The sequence below is a fragment of the Acipenser ruthenus genome, chromosome 28 (assembly GCF_902713425.1).
Source record: "Acipenser ruthenus chromosome 28, fAciRut3.2 maternal haplotype, whole genome shotgun sequence".
NCBI classification, from domain to species: Eukaryota; Metazoa; Chordata; class Actinopteri; order Acipenseriformes; family Acipenseridae; genus Acipenser; species Acipenser ruthenus.
In genome coordinates, this window is record NC_081216.1 from 7,692,033 (window position 1) to 7,713,045 (window position 21,013).

Genomic DNA, 21,013 nt, shown 5'->3' on the forward strand with positions numbered 1-21,013 from the left:
TGTCTGTCACCAACTCACTAAAGTGTGCCCGAGCTGCCTCTCTCTCCTCTGTCCTTATTCTCCTCGACCTCTCTGCTGCCTTTGACACTGTTGATCACTCTATTCTACTATCATCTCTCGCTGACCTGGGGATCTCTGGCACTGCTCTGGCCTGGTTCTCCTCCTACCTCTCCAACCGCACTTACCAGGTAACCTGGCGTGGAGCAACCTCCACACCTCACCCTCTCTTAACTGGAGTCCCCCATGGGTCAGTCTTGGGTCCTCTCCTATTCTCTCTCTACACCCGCTCCCTGGGCCCCCTCATCGCATCCTATGGTTTCTCATACCATTTCTATGCTGATGATGCTCAGATTTTCCTCTCCTTCCCCACCTCTGACTCCACCATCTCCTCCCGTATCTCTACCTGTCTGTCTGCTATTTCCTCCTGGATGCACTCGCATCACTTCAAACTCAACCTCTCTAAATCTGACCTCCTTTTCTTTCCCTCCTCCTCCCCCTCCTGTGATCTCTCTATCTCTGTTCCTCTGGAATCTACCACACTCTCTCCCTCTTCCTCCGCTAAGAACCTCGGAGTCACCCTGGACTCCTGCCTCTCTTATTCCCAGCACATCTCCACTCTGGCACGCACTTGCCGATTCTTCCTGAGCAACATCCGAAGAATCCGACCCTTCCTCACCAACTATGCTACCCAGCTCCTGGTCCAGGCCCTGGTACTCTCCCGCCTAGAATACTGCAACTCCCTCCTGGCTGGCCTCCCTGCGTCCGCCACCCGTCCGCTCGAGCTCATCCAGAACTCTGCTGCCCGCTTGGTGTTCTCTCTGTCTCGCTTCGCCCACGCTACTCCACTACTCCGCTCACTCCACTGGCTCCCGATCACCGCTCGCATCCAGTTCAAGACTCTTGTACTAGCCTACAGATGCCTTGACCAGACTGCACCCAGCTACCTCCAGACCCTCATCTCTCCCTACACCCCCACTCGACCTCTCCGCTCCGCCTGCACTAGAAGACTGGCTCTACCTCCGCTACGCTCCCCTGCCTCCAGAGCCCGCTCCTTCTCCACCCTTGCTCCGCAGTGGTGGAATGACCTTCCTACAGATGTCAGGACTGCCCAGTCCCTGACCACATTCCGGTGCCTCCTTAAGACTCACCTCTTCAAACAGCACCTGTAGAACTCCTCTGTTTGTATCCTGGGACACTATCACCCTTCATTTAAATGTGCTTTATTTTGCTCTTATCTGCCCCCTATTTTACTGCATTTAATCCTGTACTTCAGAATACTGTAATCTGCCAAGTGTTTAACCTGTAGTATTTTGTATTTAATCATATCCCGATGTAACTATCACTATTATCTGCTGTATTATTGAATTGTGGTTTGTCACACTTGTACTTTGCTTGAACAAAAGTTATTGTATTTCTTGCTCTTATTGTATTACTTGTATTGTAACACTTAATGTATTTGCTTACGATTGTAAGTCGCCCTGGATAAGGGCGTCTGCTAAGAAATAAATAATAATAATAATAATAATTTATTAAAAGTCTTGTAAACATCCACAAGGTGGCGCGAGTAAATCAGTAAGTTTATTTTTTTACAATTTTGCAAAGCACCCCAAAACAATAACAACAAACAATAACGATAGAGTGCTTATTCTGGTCGACGGCAGACAAAGACGTAAAAAATAATAATAACACAAATCATTATTAGTTAACACAAGTCATTATGTCGCGTAGTGTTGACAGATCGGGTACTTGTCTCCAAATTATTATTTTTTTCGTGCTCGAAGAAGTCTAGCAGTCCCCTGTTTTGTCTGTATGACGTAGGCATTATGTGCTGTGTGCTGACGTAGCGTTTTCCGTGTTTGTGTGTGGACTGGGAGTGGGGCAAAGGAATCGCTGCCGTGTCGCCAAACAATATGGATTGAAAATTAAGGTAAACAAAAAATAATATATGCACATATATCCTAAATAAAACCTAAGGCATTTGTACGAACAAAGAAGAAATCAGCTGCTTAATGTGTTTAAACGGTTGGCTTCTCTCTGTGTAAAGCTGCCTGGACGAAGGTCGTTGTTTACATGGAACAAAATGGGGTGATGTAGTAGAGAATTGCGTTTAATTTGCTCATTTAAACTCACTGTCACGTGAATACATCTATATAGCTGTGAGCACTGTCGTCGTGTACATGTCCTTGGTGTGTACATGTAGGAATTCTGTTTTGGAATTGTTTCTGTACGTTTCAAAACATACAGTTCCTAGAAAAAAATAATAATGCTCATGCACTTTTTAACATGTGTAACAAATCTCCATTGTTTTACGTATTAACAATATCCTTTTTTAAAAAGAACGTTTGCTTGTTCTTGTTTGTTTTGTTTTTTGTTTTGTGTTGTTTAATTGCAAGCACCTGCTACTAATACACGAAACCTACTTTATTTGCCTATGCGACTACTCAAGTGGACTGGAGAAGTTAGGCGACTCAGAGTACAAACACCTATGTTTATTATTTTCGTGTAGTTTATGCAACCCCGTCAGGTGTGAGTGACCAAGGGGTTCATTCAAGTACAGGGCTATTTGTATTCTAACTGCAGACTCAACAATCAGTACATTCCGGAATGATGCATTGTCATGGGCAGCAGTGTGGAGTAGTGGTTTGGGCTCTGGACTCTTGACCAGAGGGTTGTGGGTTCAATCCCCGGTGGGGACACTGCTGCTGTACCCTTGAGCAAGGTACTTTACCTACATTGCTCCAGTAAAAACCCAACTGTAAAATGGGTGATTGTATGTAAAAAAAAAAAAAAAAAAAGTGATATCTTTTAACAATTGTAAGTCGCCCTGGATAAGGGCGTCTGCTAAGAAATAAATAATAATAATAAAAAACGGTTTCCCTTTTTATTGCTGCACAGGGGACACAGGAAAAACGATGTATCGATTTGCCCTCTTAACCAAAGCAGCCGTTACCTGGCTGATGTGTGTAGACATTGAAGACTGGCAGATACCAGAAACATCCCCAGCTGGTATTTGGAATGAGCTTGTTGTGTAAAAGGTTAAGGCAGTAGTAACCTCCTGGCAGTAGAACTCTGAACACAGATCAGCTATAGCCTGTTTATCAAGAAGGTATCTCTGTTCATCTGACTGGTCAAGAAAAGTCACTCTGGCCCTACATAATCTAGTTGCAGGGATCTCCTCCTTCTTTCCTCAAGCTGTTTGTTTCAATGTTTGTTTCACAATTCCATAAAGTTTGTGTTTAAGTACAGATTGTGTCAAAATCATATATGCTGTCATTAATTATAAACATAACACAATTGTGTTACCCTCATCAACCCCGCTATTCTTAATAAAAAAAAATAATAAAATCATTTAGAACAACTCGAAGCACACTCGAGTCAAAGAGACACAACGCGAAGACATGCGATCATTATACTCATTGAAAATTGCAGGTAAACTGGGAGGTGGGTCAAAAAAAAGCAGGGAATGCCCTGAAACGCCTACAATGTTCCTACAAAACCTTGCGCCGACGCGGCTGCGAATCTGACCTTGCACCCCAAACAAATGTGCAAGCGCATCGCATCTATTTTGAAAATAGGGCCCTAATTACCTTTACCCGATGTGCTGGTTCGGTTCTGTTAGTCCAGACAAGATCAGATCAGACCCAATCTCTGTTGTTCTATCTCTTTTAACGGGAGGCTGCGTGCTTTAGAGTGCTGGTGGATCTAAATACCGCCATTGTTTAAATCATTAAAAGACTGGACAACATCAGCTGTTTGTGTGATCGTGATTCTCTGACTGGGTTTGCGCCATACTTTACTTTAGTATTTCAGCAGGGCCTGTCTGGATCTGCCACTGTTTATCGATGGAGTAGACCCTACTGTGAGTTAGCCACTGTAACACTTGTCTGTACATTCCACTGTACTGCTACCTTTTATATTTGATAATTAGCATGTTGTTTTTTTATTGCATGTGTACAGTCAAGGGTTCACAACACTATAGTCTACAGCACTAGTGCGCAAAGTGTGGGGCACGGAGAGCCAGTAAGGGGGTGCGCGGCTATGACTAAAGGGGCAGTTCTTTTCTTTTATTGTATTTTTTTAAAGGATAGAACATATTAAATAAATACATAAATGACAGGTAATTAGTCCAAGTTCTTACCTTTCAAATGAGCTGTTGAGGATTACTCTAGGATTACTCTTGTAAAACTGGAGAAACAATGTTTGAAGTGTGGGTGTCAGTGAAACGGCAGTGAACAGAGCCGAAATGGCAGCTTCCATGTATGAGTGTTTAAGAAAAAAAAAAAAAAAAAGCACTTCCCGGATTGAATGTAAGCATATTTTTTCCTAGATTTAGCTAAATGCATAAATGTTAACAAACACATTCTTAAGTTCTGAAATGTGTAAATGTGTAATGTGGGGAAGCGTAGGGGCTGGCTCTTGGAGTGTAAGGGCAGCTCTGCAGCATACAATGCCAAATCAGGCATGTCAATGGTCAAGGCTAATTTGCATGTTCACTTCAGATTTAGCTGGCAAAATATATATTTTGTGGTGGGGGGGGGGGGGGGTTTGGCGACCCAGATTTATTTTTTCAGATTTAATTGCTGAACGATACTTCTCTGTTAGGTAAATGTTGAATCGCCAAGTGTGTTAACATTCACATAATGTAACTTAAAACTGTACATATGACAAATGTGTTTGATCAAATTGGCACTATAACCACCATCACAATGACCTATACAGGTTAAGAGATACAGTAGCCATGCTGCTCATCTGCACTGAAATAATATGGAAACAATCTATCAGGCTATGCTGACACTTCTACTAGGATTTTGTTCCCAAATCCACAAAATGGGATATCAAGGGATAAGAAATGTTAACTGCATAATATTCAATACATTTTCAGGGCTTGAAACTCTGCACCCCGTCCTGGGTTTCAGAACTAACTTAAATTAAGTATAATATTTAATAGATCAGGAGCCAGGAGTTTGATGTTTTTAATAAATTGTTCTGCCCATAGAGCTGCATGAACAACTCCTGTTGGTAAACTTACAGACTCATGAGGGGCTTGCTCATGCTGTGATCAGAGCAGATTTACCAGAGCCTATTGTTCTGGCTTTTACAGTACACCTAAACAAGGGAAGGTCAGGGCTAGTGCCCGTTTCAAGCTCTTCAATTTTTAGGATACCATAATAATCTGAATCTGCTAATTGCTTGTGCCTTAATTTAGACTTATCAAGATTAAAGAAACAAGAGTACTTTATGTGAATACTTGCAGGAAGAATCGCGCAGGATTATTGCAGACATCTTTGCCAGTTAAGGGGGTGCCTGTTGATTATCAGGGTCTGAATATAATCAGATCATTAGTAAACCATACAGCCTGGATACAGTAACTCAGTGAGAGGCATGATTGGTTCAGAGCAGATTTAGGAGGACTGGGAGGAAGGCAAGTGGAGGTGCAGAGCTGTGTTCTGATGAAATCATTATTAACAGGAGCTGGATTTTATTTTGTTTCCATCCCACAATAAGTAACTGAAGTGTCAGTGAAGTCCATGTAAAGTGTAATATAGTTCAAGCAAGTTTAACTGGGTTTTATTCAGCCACAGCGCAGTGCAATCCGTTTCAAAGTAGAAATCCTATGAAGTTCAGCAGCAGTACTGCATGGTGTGTGCAGAGATTTTTGAAGGCATACTTTAAAAAATGCACATGCTTGCCAAAGAGGTTAACCCTTTCAGGTTAATTTCAGTGAGCGCTCGATGAGTGAGTGATTAGCGGTGTGCAATGTAACAGTGCTTTTTGTTACTGGTGAGTTGAAGTGATGGATGAGCTCCCTTGTTTGCCTCGTAGCTGGGAAGCCAAAGCTAACAGCTTGCTTTGTGTATCTTAGAAATTATTATTTTAATGTTATTAGGGGGAAAATAATATTCTCAACTGGAGCAAGCAAAAAAATTGCCAAGATCATAAAAAGTTGCTGCTGGCCCTAGTTTCTGTGACGAAATGCATGTGATTGGTGCTGTGCTGTGTGACCCTCTTACAACACAAACTACTGCACAGGAATAATTGCACTTGGCCTCATGACAGGACTTGTTTACCAGAACACTGTATTGCAACATCTTTAACAGCAGGACCATTATTATTATTATTATTATTATTATTTATTTCTTAGCTGACGCCCTTATCCAGGGCGACTTACAATTGTTACAAGATACCACATTATTTTTACATACAATTACCCATTTATACAGTTGGGTGTTTTTTTTTTTTTTTTTTTTTTTTTTTTTTTTTTTTTGTTGTTTTTTTTACTGGAGCAATCTAGGTAAAGTACCTTGCTCAAGGGTACAGCAGCAGTGTACCCACCGGGGATTGAACCCACAACCCTCCGGTCAAGAGTCCAGAGCCCTAACCACTACTCCACACTGCTGCCCTTGTAAACACATGTCTTTGTGTATCCTATGTGTTATCCCCTGCACTCTGACACACAAACTAGAAATGCAAGAAGGTGCTGTTTTGACAGCACTGTATCTTGATTCACTAAAGGTACCGTATGTTTGATATTAATCATTTAGCATAAGCGATTGAGAGTATTGGAAACCTGAGTTTGTGGGTTTACTTTCCTGTACTTGAAGAATGTTTTTCTTTTTAAGTCCATTCTCTGACCCCTGCCTCCTGCTCTCTCTCTCTCTTGCCTGCAGAGCTGATCCCAGTTAGAAGGAGCTGTCTATGATGACGTTTATGGAGGGGGTGGGTGATGAGATGATCATCGCTGGGGGAGTGGTACTGCTCGGCCTAGCTCTGGTACTGGCCTGGATCTCTACCAACGTAGTCGACCGTGGAGACCAGATCCTGGGGGCCATCATGAGTGCAGGAGCCCACTCCTCTCTGGGGGGGCTGGGGAGCAGGGAGAGGTACATGGGGGGCTCCTCCAGCTCCGACCCCACGGAGCCCCAGCCCATCACGCAGAGCGCAGAGGACAAGCCGGAGGAGGAGGGGGATTCAGAGACGGGGGCAGAGCAGATCCCCAGCGAGGAGGCGCCTGAGCCCAGCATCGACCAGCTGCTGAACATCCAGGGGCTGCGCAAGAGGAGCGCCTCCGCCAGCGAGCCCACCGTGGCGGGAGAGCGGCCTGAGCAGACCAGCACCAACACCAGCTGCAGCGCGGACAGCAGCCTCTTCCGGGACGGGCAGATCAAAGTGAGGCTCAAGTTCCTGAACGACACGGAGGAGCTCGCCTTAGTGAAGCCAGGCGACACCATCGGGTTTCTGAAGAGGTAAGAATAAGGAGAGGAGTAGAGGTGCCAGGGGGTCCCCAGTGGCCCACCTAATAGAAGCACAGTGCATGGCGAGCAGTGTTCCCTCTAAGCTTTTTAGATAGTGAGAAACTTGTTGTTTTGACTGAGAAAGGGTACATTATCAGAGAGAAACCTTTGGCTACGCATCAACTGTTTTAATTTATCTTTTTTGTTGCATTATACAATTTTGAAACAATATTCCAAAACGTATCTGAACAATTTTAGAATTTGCTTTACATTTAAACATATACAAGGCATTTATTTTGTCTCTGGCTTTGATTCTCAGTCATCCTCTGATTATGTATATAAATATAGCATTTATATGAAGCATATATTTACCTTTATGAAGCCTGTCTGAGGTCCCATCGTAACTGCATCATAGATACAGACTGCATGCTTAAATGGTGGTCTGTATAGCATTGCTTTAAACTATTGTGTAAAACACTGGCATCTGCACTGCCTTCGGCCAGTGGGCAGCAGTGTGGAGTAGTGGTTAGGGCTCTGGACTCTTGACCGGAGGGTCGTGGGTTCAATCCCAGTTGGGGGACACTGCTGCTGTACCCTTGAGCAACGTACTTTACCTTGATTGCTCCAGTAAAAACCCAACTGTATAAATGGGTAATTGTATGTAAAAATAATGTGATATCTTGTAACAATTGTAAGTCGCCCTGGATAAGGGCGTCTGCTAAGAAATTAATAATAATAACCATCCTGAGAAACTTAACCTTAAGTTCTGAGTAAAAAGCATAGAAATTCAATAAAACCACACACTATTATACTCAAAAGTGTAATATATCCAACTAAAATAGATTATTATTACATAGTTGGATTTATTATTATACCACACTATAATAAGAAAAAAGGCTACGATATAGAACTATGATGATATAACTTAACCACATTATAACCCCACACAGGCTAACCATTATGATTTATTAGCTATTTCAGTACATGTACTAGCTTTTCAGTTTTCACACGACCACATTGAAAGTATGGCCTAACTGAAATATCAGAATGTATGTAAATATACATCTTGTAGTAAGGAAACCCAATTTTTCAGGAGCTACATTACAATCATGCTGTGCATAAGATTTCTGTGCTTTACTAGCGAGCTCCTGCTGCCATACTGTTAATTCTTAGTAGAGTATATATTTTTACAATTAATAAATAATTAAGGACAGGGAGTACAAGGTATATGTAAAGTAACTTCTGACAGATATTTTACGAAAAGCAACAGCTGCTTCTCTTTTGCTATGGCTGTGCTTTCGTTTAAAATCAAAGTATGGAACCTCGACTCTTGCAAAGCATTCACAATTTCTGACATAACTAGTTCATTTAACGCATCCACAAACTGACAGGCATAGTTTTTCTTATGTGATCTGCACCAGACCTGGGGTCAGTTACCATTACGATTATTACAATTACAGCAGCATTGGTAGTTGAAAATACAATTACAATTAAAGTGTTCTGTTCAGTTACAATTAATTACGATTATGCAGCAGTATTTGCAATTAGTTACAATTATACTAAAGAGTAACAAATAACTACACATTAATATGCTTACTCTTATTTATTTCAAAACCCAAGAAACAATCTCATAAATACAGAAACATAAAGTATAACTTATATTTGTAAAAAATAAAAATAGAAATTCATTAACTATTTAACTGTCCATTGCATCCAAGGATCATAAGCTCTCGAAATCTAGTATCTCAGAGAGAACATCTCTCGGGCCTGAAGACCTTCCCAGCAATTGATAAAAGGTTCTCAACTGGGGCAGATGAAGCCGTTGTTGCAAGATATTTGGTGGCTAGATGGGGAAGGGTTACTTGGTGTTGTTGCCAGAAGGCCAGTGGATCTGCATCCTCCAGGATCCTGGACTGGCTAAAGTAGCTTTCGACTTGAGACACGGTGGCTATGGGAAGCTGAGGCCTGTGGGACGCCAAAGCCATGAAAGTGAACATCTGTGAACACTTTTTTAGAGAGAAACACACGCCTGTTGTTGCTTGTTCTGTTGGAGCCAAAGCTGTGAGTTTGTTGGTAAGCACCTGTTTGATCTCATTTGCTTCTTCTGTGGTGCACAAATCAAGTTTCCATCATGGGTCCAGTGCAGCTGCTAAGGTGAAGGCTTCTTCATTCTCATACTTTGCCAACGGTTGTTGGTGGAGGATTGTAGTGCTAAAACCATTTTGGACTTGTATGTGTTTAATAATTCAGCCAACTCAGCTCTAAGTCCACGTATGCAGGGCAAGATGTAACAAACTGACCCGAGAGTGTCCTTCAATCTGATCCGTGGCAAGCTCAAATGGGCGAAGGATCTCATCAAGCTCTTGATGAGGTTGATTTAATATTTGGAGAGCTTACCAGGGAAGTGGAGCTTTCCGTGGTTGTGCGTTTCACCTTGAGGATGGACTTAAGCATCTTCACTTGGTTGTTCCACCTAGTGGCATTTGCAGCCTGCAGCTTGTTCTCTCCCTCAAAGAGCTCTGTTGCTAAGTTTGAGTGACGCACGTGACTGACAAGTTTACTAGCCTTGCTGATGATGGTTGACATCTGTCCTGCATGCTTCAGTCCATCCCATACAATCAACTGGAGAGTGTGAGCAAAGCAGGCAAAGGGATAAGGCAGGTACTCAAGATTGTGGCTTGTATGCACAATACTGATGTGCTCACTGTCAGTGTCACTCTCCAACCGATTATATTGCTCTAGGCCAGGAAGAGTAACAAAAGGCCTTTAGCATATTGGCTGCATTATCAGTTACAATGGTCACAACTTTGCCCTCCAGACCAAAGCTAGCGATTACCTGCTGGTAGTTTGAGAGGATGCTGTCTGCATTGCGTGACCCCTTGAATCTCCTACAAGCCAGCATGATGTTCTTCATTTTAAAATTGTCAATGAAGTGACCAGTGCTGCCAATGTATGAGTGCATGTCCCTACTAGACCAAATGTCCAGTCAGGTAGAGACCCAGAATTTTTGCTAGATCAGAAGTGATAGTGGCCTGGAGGCTGGCGGTCTTGCCAGGCACAAGTTTATAGCTGAGGTGTTTGCAGGTTGGGAGGGTGTAGGAGGGATGCGCTAACTTCAGCAGAGCTTTGAAGGCTGGATATTCCACACGTGACAGAGGATGAAGGAACTGGGCAAGAAAACTGGGCAAGTTGCTTTCCAGACATTATGCTGAGCAGTGACAGCTTGCTGGTCATTTGCTGTTTTGGTTTGAACAGGTTGCTTCAACTCTTTGGATATCTGGATGGTGTCTCTGAAAAATATGATTGTAATAAAGAAATGTATGACAAATGAATGATTCCATTTTTATTTTCTATAGTGCCTTTATCATGGTGAGCAGCATCTCAAAGCTCTTTACACAGTTACATAATAATGATAAAGGACACAGCATATCGGTTTCATTCATTATGACAAAGTTCCAGAGCACGCTTTAGGTTGTTTATCTTTTGTTCTTGATTTTAACCCAGTAGATGGACCGATATTTGTGGAAGGAGGGTTGTTAGATGTTTTACTAACACTTTTAAAACATTCTTGGCAAGCAACAGCAGGTGCAGCATCGCTAGTATTTTCACTAGAATCCTGCAATGATGTTGCCCTGCAGGTTACATTTATGCATACTCTGAGCATACAGGCCGATCTACGAGGCAGGCAGCGAGATCTGCACGAATGTGACGTGCATTTTTACAGAGGGAAATCAGCGAATCGGCTGCAAGTGTAACGGTGTGCAAAAATGTTTCAAAATTATATGATTTCCTTGATTTTGAGACTCGATCGAGTTGATATTTATTATAATAACTTGCAAGTTAGTAAACGGAGTACGAAGGCTGTTGCCAGTTATTGTGAAAAATGTGCGCATTTTAGCTTTAGAGGGAATGCTGATGGTGAGTCATGAGAGCGGGGATCAAAACCTGTTCAGTACAGTAAAAACCCAGGCTGAGGATTCATTTTCAGTGTAACAATCTGCTTTTTCTTCTCTCTCTCTCTCTCTCTCTCTCTCTCTCTCTCTCTCTCTCTCTCTCTCTCTCTCTCTCTCTCTCTCTCTCTCCTCTCTCTCTCTCTCTCTCTCTCTCTCTCTCTCTCTCTCTCTCTCTCTCTCTCTCTCTCTCTCTCTCTCTCTCTCTCTCTCTCTCTCTCTCTCTCTCTCTCTCTCTCTCTCTCTCTCTCTCTGTGTTTAGCAAGTACTTCTCAGGACAAGAGCAGCAGATCAAGTTTATTTACCAGGGGCAGCTCCTGCAGGATCAAGCACAGACCCTGCTGTCTCTCAACATCACCGATAACTGTGTGATTCACTGTCACATCTCCCAGCCCCCCCGCGAGCCAGCCCTGACCCCAGCGTGGCCTTGGAGCACAGTGACGTGACCCTCAACGTCGGCAGCCTCATGATCCCCATGTTCGTGGTCATGCTCACCGTGGTCTGGTATTTCCGCATCAACTACCGGCAGTTCTTCACCGCGCCGGCTACGCTCTCTTTAGTGGGAGTCACCGTTTTCTTCAGTTTTCTCGTCTTCGGGATGTACGGACAATAAAAAAAAAAAGCGGGGGGTTGGTTTCGTGGGTTTACGTCTTTTCATTGGCTTTACAAGTGCTACAAAAGCTCTCCCATTGACGGTACTGCATATGACTGGCCCACAAAGGCCCGCTTTCATATTTTGTTGGTTAACTCTGTGGCTCTCTGTTACTGTTGGACCGCCCATGCAGGAGATCTCTTGGAAGAGCGTAATGGATAATTGAGTGCAGGGGGGCAGAAAGAGATTTTGGTTATAGCTTTGTTTAATTATCTGTTGCTGAAATGAAAGGCTTGTGGGTCAGGATGGAGCACAGGTTTAACACAGGGCTCAAAGACTTGCTGTTCAGGATGAGGATTAAAGAACGGTGAAGAACAGGTTGCATGTGAATACCAGCTGAGGTCATAGTAAAACATGAAATGGCTTAAACTGCTATTCAGTGGTAATTGTTTTTCTCCTTCGACCCTAAGAATGTTGCTGTTGGTTGTGGAGGGCTTCATGTAGTGTCTAAAATACCGCCCTGGAAATGATCATTCAAGGGGGTTTGTTTCAGTGGCCTGTTCCCTATCGGCAAATCACATGCAAACTGTTGCCACCATAATAAATGTAATACACAGGCAATGTACCCAAAGAGCATTTGGGCTAAAGAGCATCTAGTTGTGGGCTCAAGCAGTTACACTGGAAAATGGAAACACAGGTTCTAGAGCGGTGTTATTGGGTTCATTTTTATTAGTTCTAAATTCTGTTAATCACTTAATCAGACTAAGTTCCATTATATATAAGAACACTCTAAATGCTAAAAATGATAACACCTCTTGTAGTTTGAAAATTATTTAGGTGTTTTAGTTATTTAAATACACAACCTAAAAAACAATGAGTATTGTGTTCACAATTAAAAAGTATTTTCTACCAGTAACAGCGTGGATTAATAAGATGGACTCCAAACAAGCTGGAAGGACCATTGGAGGGTTGAGTGTGTACATTGGCCTACCTTTTAAATTCTTTAAAATGAAAAATGTGTTGAACCTTTTTTAGAAGGGGGGAGGGGAACACCATTGCTTTTGAGATGTATTGTTTAGGTAACTGCCTCAGGCTGATGTCAGGCTTTTAAGAGTATGTAGGGGGGTTACGAAAAATATAGTGTCACCTGTCCCCACGTATTGCTACAACTAATTAAACAACATACCTGTCATTTTTCTTTTCATTGTTACACCTATAACTTTAAAGTCTGTTTCAAAGCTTTTTTTTTTTTTTTTAAATGGCCGCTGTAGTGCACTGATAGTGTAAGGATTATTGCCCATATTGTCAAACAGGTAACACAGCAATAACGATCCATGATGAAGTACGGAACTGAAAAGCCCTTGATATGTGGTTGTTTTTTTTTGTTTGTTTATTTTAAATCCTGCAGTGATTTAGAGGACAGATCTCAAACCCCAGTGCACTAGAGCGGCCATTTTGAGAAAAGCTTTGAAACAGACTTTAAAGTTATAAGTTTAAAAAATTGTCAGGATGTTAACAATGAAAAGAAAACTCACAGGCATGTTATTTAAACAGTTATAGCAACACGTGGGGACATATAACGCTATATTTTTATACCAAATATATGGAAACCAGATTCTATTGGATCGGACTTTGGGAATAGATTCAATCCTTATTTTTGGGAAACCAGGTAAAGCCCTAAAATCAGAACCCATATTAATGGGTGTTGTGTTTGGAATAGAGGTGGTCAGTATTTCACCTTTGCTGTAGGTATTCTGCGGATATATTTAGATATAATGCTGATTTCACATACAGAGCTCTAGATTAAAAGACTAAGCTGTTATCCCTGCGCCTAATTCCTTCTTGTGCTCGTGATCACACCAGCTTACGAAGCAGTCATATCTGACCATGATAAAGCCCTGATTAGCACAACACATCCAAACAATCAAAGCGCGTTCTTGCAGAAGCAAATGCAGCTTTTCATTCTTTTAAATTAGACACTGGTTTTCACATGCAATATTCAAGTACATAATGCATCACTGTAAAAGATTAAACTTTTTTAAAAACCAATGCAAGATCTCCATAAGTGTAAAGTTTTTGTTAAATGTTCAGTTAATACTATACTGTACCTTAGGATTTTTAATTTTCTGTTGAAAAGTTTTAAACCTAGTCCTCAACCTGATCACATCCAACCCTGCAGCTAGAACCAGACCTGGGTGGTGTGAGCAGCCTGGAGTGGGAGACACACAGACTTGATTAGTGTTTAAAACTGGGGCAAGTTTGCAGGCTTATTTTGCTGGATGCCTTCTCAGAGAATTAGTTTATGTGTAGTGTTTATAGAATGTATTGCTTTAAATGCGCCCGAATCCATAATACATAGTTTTAAATATGTCCATTACCTGCAGCCTATTGTGTTATTGTTATTTGAAGTACTGCTTCTACAGAGGTATTTTATTAGTAGTGCAATCGGGACCACTGTATTGAGTCTATCTTTGTTTGTATTCTTAGTTAACACAAGAGCTTGAAACACAGCATTCGTTGATGAACAAAGGTTTACCTATTGCTTGGGAGCTGCTTATCCAATTGTGATTAAACTTGGTATAAGTGCAAGTCAGCTGGAATTCAGCAACTCCACCTGTCTGGGTGCATAAAACCTTTGAGAACCACTTTAAAGAACCCTGACAATGAGGACTGTGCTCACCCAGCACCTGCTCTCCCTCTGCCCCCTGCTTCATCCACAAAAACAAAAACATGACAAGAGCTGGGTTTAGGGACAAAGATCTTGCCCAGCTGGCCTGTCGTCACTGTATTTTCCAACATTTTGAGAACAGGTTTTTAATTTGATACAGGCCTTACTGCCGATGGTAATGATCAACTGTGGCGGGATCAACAAGCATGCAGCAACACTGGGCAGCAGGAATGCAGCCTCTTTTGTAGGAGGCAGTGTGGTCTGGTGGTTAAAGTCCAGGGCTTGAAACCAGAAGGTCATTGGTTCAAATCCCACCTCTGCCACTGACTGACTCACTGTGTGTCCCTGAGCATGTCACTTAACCTCCTTGTGCTCCATCTTGTGGATGAGATGTTAAATCAATGTCCTATAGTAACGGACTCTGCATATAATGCACAGTTCACAGCCTACCTCTGTAAAGCACTTTGTGATGAAGGTCCAGTATGAAAGGTGCTATATAAAAATAAAGATAATATATTATTATTATTATTATTTTGTACCCAGAAGAAAATAATCTAAATCAAGGGAAGGTGATGCATACCAGGGCTTTCAGCTCTGAGGAGCTGGGTTCCAAAACTGATTTGGTCAATTGACATGAATTGACAGGCTTCAAAAGAAGTGGCTTGACAGCAGATAGACCTTGTAACTAAAGCACACCACAAAGCAACTGGCACAGGGTGAGGATTAATGCGAATTGGATAAGCTTTGTTGGAAGCAATCCCTTCACACTGTGCCTGCCTGCAACCAACCCCTCCTCTGTCCGGAGCACCAAACCACAGAGGAGCCAGAGGGATTTAAAGAGCTTTTTATTAATTTCTTCACTTTCTCATTTGTTTTTTTTTTATGGCAAATATGGTGGGTGGTTGTGTTGATCTAATACTGAGTTCTCATTTTCATTGTATCTGTGAATTTATCCGTAAAATTCTAACTGCCTGGGACTGAAAAAACTTCTTAATTTCATTCATATCATAGTACATACCTACTCAACCCCTCTATATATGTAGATTAGGTGGGGCTGACAGGGTTGAACAGTCACATTGTCACTTGAATGAATGAAAAAGGCTTTTCCGTGCTAGGCAGTTAGGAGTCTCCAGACAAGTTCAAAGCCTGGTGAAAACTAAATACTGGAGCATCAAAACCTTATTATCCTAATAATATTAATATTTACTCAGTTGAAAAGCCTGCAACAGCTCATTATAAAGGTATCTTGCCACCTTGTTCCTCGTTCATTTCTTTGCACTCATGGTTCTTCTAAACTTGACAGATTGTTCTCTGTTGTAACCGAGAGAAGAGAACGAGTCTGGCTGGCTCTTGGAATGTCAAACACAAGGCAAGAAGGAAGGCAACAACAACAATGGAAATCTTTGAATGAAGAATGATTCCGCAAAGCTCTGGAAGGAAATGTCATAAAGAAATTTAATTCTTAAAGAAATACTGCTTGCCCCTTCCTGTCCGAAAGTAAATATTGTAACTTTTTGGAGACTGTTATTCAGTTGTATTTGTTGCACAAGGCGAGTGCTTACCTGGGTTTCTGTGTTTTGTTGGATTATATATTTTACAGGTCTAGGAGCAACACAATGATTCATGGATCCAAGACAAAGAAAAGACTATTTCACTTGTGTGTCAGTCATAGTATTTTGTCCAAGACTGGTCAAGCCTATGTAAATGTACTAAACGTATGACCGTATAAATGTATGTATATGATATAAATCACATATGGTGCTTGACGGTTATTTTCCGGGATAAAAAAATATGTTCTGACATTGGGTGTTTATTATTATATTCAAAAACAGAGTAATAATAATAAAAAAAGAAGACGCCTGGTTTTCTATTTTGTAACAGACATTAAATTATTTTATCTTGGATTATCTTATCCTTGCATTAAATGTTTAGCACACTGATTCTTAGTAGTGCTGTGATTCACCTGGTGGATTCAAGGCATCTCTAAAATGACACTTGCCATCCTGTTCTATATTTACATGCACTGAGAATCAATTCCCCTTCCGATTTGATGCATTTGAATCTAAAACTCAACCCCAGTAACAATACAGGACTCCTTGCATTCTCTACGCACCCCCTAATCATTGTTTAAATAACATACTGAAATATCCACACATGCAATTAGTTTTACACTGGAATTTGTATAGAACTATTTTCATAACCTCACTATATGAAAGAGTATTTGATTTTCAGTTTTGTTCTTGTAGTTCTGTCCAGTGGACAATATGCCCTTTACAGAGTGTGCTCATTAATGCTTAGCTGTGTTCTGCAAAACTGTACTTGACACTGGCTGGCAGCCCGGCTTTAAAGTGAGTGTACAGGTCCATTCGTTATATATACGTCTCTCACACATACCATTTTTGAAAGAAACACATTATAGTAAATATTAATGATTTTATTATAAAGCATGATGGTATTACTCTAGGTCAAAGGTGCGCAACCAAACTTTTATCGGCCGCATATCCAGAAAACTAATGTGTATAGCGGACCGCACATTACTAAAGAATAATCAGAGTTTAACCCTTAGCTGCAATATACATAGGCGCATTATATATATTATAGGCAATTTCTCTTAGGATTACTGTTAATTTTATTTCGTACTGCACGACACACAAACAAAAATATTAAAAACAAAGCATTAATATTGTATTGTTATCATATACACACGCATTGTAACACAAAGCAAATTAAATATCTACTTGCTGAAGCAGTTTTTATTTTAGCAGACGAGTTTGTTCAGTTGTAGCAGGCAGCAATGCACTAGCAAAAGTCACAGGGCAGTGACATCACTTCCCAGCAACAAGCCTCCTATGTTGGCAATGGGTTCTTTCAATGCAGCGGGTTTGTCAGACGATAAACAGGCCGCGGGCTGCGTTTCCCTGCTCTGGGTTAAATAAATATGCTGCCCCGCTGTCACAAATGAACCTAAAACCCATCTTCCCTTGCACAAGGTGGGATCACCTGTTTTGAGTGAAAGGTGTATGTGGCAGAGATAGATGGCTCTTTGATAGAAACAGTTTAATTTATTTGAAGTCTTCCCACTGGTGGAATGGGATTGTAGAGATGGGAGCCCAGCTAACAAGATTTAAGTTTTTGCAGGTATCAGGCTTTTAAAGACACACCTGTGTTGGCTTTGACAGCCTCACTGAGAGCAGAAACTGACCCAAGACTGTGACAACTACTGGAAGCAGGCTGGTCTTTGGGATGCAAATTGAACATTTGTGAAACTGCATGTGTGTTAAAATGTTGTAATAACTGTACTGTGTTTTAAAGAATATAAAGCCAGCAGAAATACTAAACAAAATGTTAAAACACATTGTTCATACAGAAAGTTATAATATGCTCTGTATTAACTTATAGTTATGCTAGAGCATTCTATATTCCTGTTTATTCTGTTGTAACAGTAAAAATATTATTGTATCGTTTTAAGTCTGAGTAAAAGGGGAGCTAGGTTGGGCTCACGCTGACCAAAAAACACCTGAGATATGAGCCAAGCTTGTATTTGTCTCAACTACTGGTGCCAAGGTCTATAACCTTGAGGAGAAAAGCAGAAATGAGAATCTCATTTAATTAACTCAAGTGTTCAGTGTCAAGTCTCTTATTTAGAGAAGTAAGCTTGATCTGAAAGTAGTCTTTAAGCTAAACACAGGTATTCTAGAATAATTCAAAACAGAGTATAAGTGTAGATGTTTTACTTTAACAGAAGAACTGTTAAGTTTGAAAATAAGAGAATATAGTGCAGAAATTAACAAAGTAAAAACAAGTGAGGGAGAGCTATCGCATAGGACCATGTTATGCCATACGTCTGAGAGAATGCTTACAGAATACTCTTCTATTAGTGATGGATGACCTTGACAGAGAAGCAGGTGGTTCAAAACTTGGCTGAACAGGGTTTTTGCAAAAAACAGAGAGGTGTCAAGTTTAGTTTAAAGCATTGAATAGCCAAAATGGGACACATATATTTTGACTATGTTCTTGATAGACTGGATTTAAGTGAAAATAATTGGACATATAGTTGCATGCTTAGAGGTTTGCTATGGATCTTCTACCAGCCCCTATCCAATATGTTTTAGTTAATTGTTAAACCACATCTGTACATGTAATAAAGCCAACCTAATTAGAAGGATGTCTTTTGATGTTAAAAGGGAAATATATTTTTAACCCAGGATTGGAATAATTAAGCCAAAGTAGGTGTTATATATTAAACACATCTTCCTATGTATTCATCATACACTTGCACTGTATTCACATGCATGCTGTGTTCAGGTACTCCCTGGTGCAAAAAAGAATAACATCAGTTCAAAAGTTCACCTTACATATTTTGGAGATGTAGGAGAGGTGGACTAGGGGATGATGGCTAATTAATCTTTTAGAAGGAGTTACCGGATGTTTTGAAAATGTTATTAACTTGAAGGACAGGAGCTGTTAAGGCAGATTAATGTTTGAGATTTAATTGAGACTTCTGACGAAAGAAGCAAAGCAAAAACTCTATAAAAACCAAGGTAAAACCCCAGTCAAGGATCATTAAACTTGCTAACTACAAGCTGATGTGATCCATGCTCTGAAGATCTCTGATCGAGCTGATTGCTGTTGGTGTCATATTTAGTAGACTTTGTCTTTGAAGACAGTTCCTGTCCTTACACTATATTCTACACTTCCATATACTGGAAGGTAAGCATATATTTTGAATCTATAAGCGAGTGATATACTGAATGCTCTAGAATTTAGCGGTGGGCGTTTTTAGCTTAATGCATGCATAGCTTAAGGGCAAAACATGTTCTAACCATAAACGTATTGAAGTATTAATGCTATTATACCTGTTAAGGCACTGGACCTCCCACATTGCCTGTCAGCTGGGATTCGACGCAGTCTGTAAACTACTCAAACCATTTTTAATCATTTAATAAACTGAAGGAGTACTGATACTACTCTGATTCATTAAAACTTCAAATCGAATGAGTCTGTGTGATCTTCTTCATTATTAAAAGTCATCTGGATATGTTGCAAGCCCAGTGCACGAACGATCCACTTACAGGAGCATGAAACATCTTTATGTCCTCCTGAACGTCTCCCCTGAGTTTAAGAGTGTGCTTAGAGTGTATATATATATTATATATATATATAGATATATATAGAGAGAGTACGTGTGAATCTGACACCACAGTCAGACGATAAACAGGCCGCGGGCTGTGTCCCTGCTCTAGGTTAAATAAAAACAATGTTTTCAGATTGTGTTGCACATCCTCTTTCATTAACCAACCAGTTGTTCCTGATTGATTTACGTGCTTCCAGCCAGTAAACCTGGTTTGCTCACCATTCATACAAAAATAAATAACCAATACAGTACTAATATTTTGAGTTTAAAAATATATTTTATTTACACCAAAAAGGCAGCCACAGTTCACAATGGGCATACAGAAATGTAGTTAGCCAGCTGTAAATTATGAAATAAGTATATATGAAAAATAAACCCTTTATGTTTTGCTTTGTTTTAAAGACCACAGTATTAAAAAACTGGACATGATAACTGCATGCTTCCATTAGTAACATAGGACAGCAACCCTCAAACGAGACACATTAGATTCTGTTTGTCCTGCAAACCAAACCTGTGTTTCCAGCTTCATGGTGAATAAGAAATGAAAAAGAGTGATACACTCGTGGAAAAAAACAAGTCAAAATCAATTGTGCTCGCTTGGGAGAGCCTGTATAGAAATGTACATTTGCAGTAAAAATAAATTAAACAAAACACACTGAAGATCTGTGCAAACAAATATCACTTACTACCTATAATATATATATATATATATATATATATATATATATATATATATATATATATATATATATATATATATATATATATATATATACACACATTCATTTTTTCTCTCGATAATTGTTGAAGCTGTGCACTCGACTTCTGTTAAATGGTAAAAAAAAGTTTAAAGTTCTAGTTCTAATAAACATTCTGCAATGCTTTGTGAAAATGATCCGATAGTGTTTAATCCTGCAACTAAATAAAGCAAGCAAGCAAGCACGGTACAACATTAAAATCATCCTGGTTTCTAATCATTTGTATATTTCCATCCTATACTGTGTGGTGTTTATTTTTGCAATGCAGACCTGCAGAAACAGCACCTTAACTCCACCAACTGAACCAAGAGGTACATAGTTTGTTTTGGAGTTTTGCAGCTACTTTTTATGAATTCCACCGAAAGCAATTGCTTCTCATGTTTAATCACCACTGTGCAGGTACAAGGAAGCGTGTGCAGTGTAGGTTCACCTCAAACACCAAACAGGTTGTCCAGGAAACAAAGACATTGTTTGATGATGGAAACTCAGACAATCAAAGTGGTGAGCAACAGCCTACAATCTCTTTAGGTATTTAACTGTATGTGGTCTGAGGTTAAGGGTGGGTTGGGGTGCAGATATCTTGAAACTGTTTTAGCTAGATTTCAAAAAGAGATTCTATTGGAAATATTGTGTTGAGGGAATGCAGTACCCAGGTTATTCAAACCAGCATTCTGCTGCA

At 40.5% G+C, this 21,013-nt stretch overlaps 1 pseudogene; it reads left to right on the plus strand.

Annotated features, from left to right (window-relative positions):
• Nucleotides 1-1,727: 1,727 nt before the first annotated feature.
• On the plus strand, nucleotides 1,728-19,432 carry LOC117434421 (transmembrane and ubiquitin-like domain-containing protein 2; annotated as a pseudogene).
• Nucleotides 19,433-21,013: the final 1,581 nt, after the last annotated feature.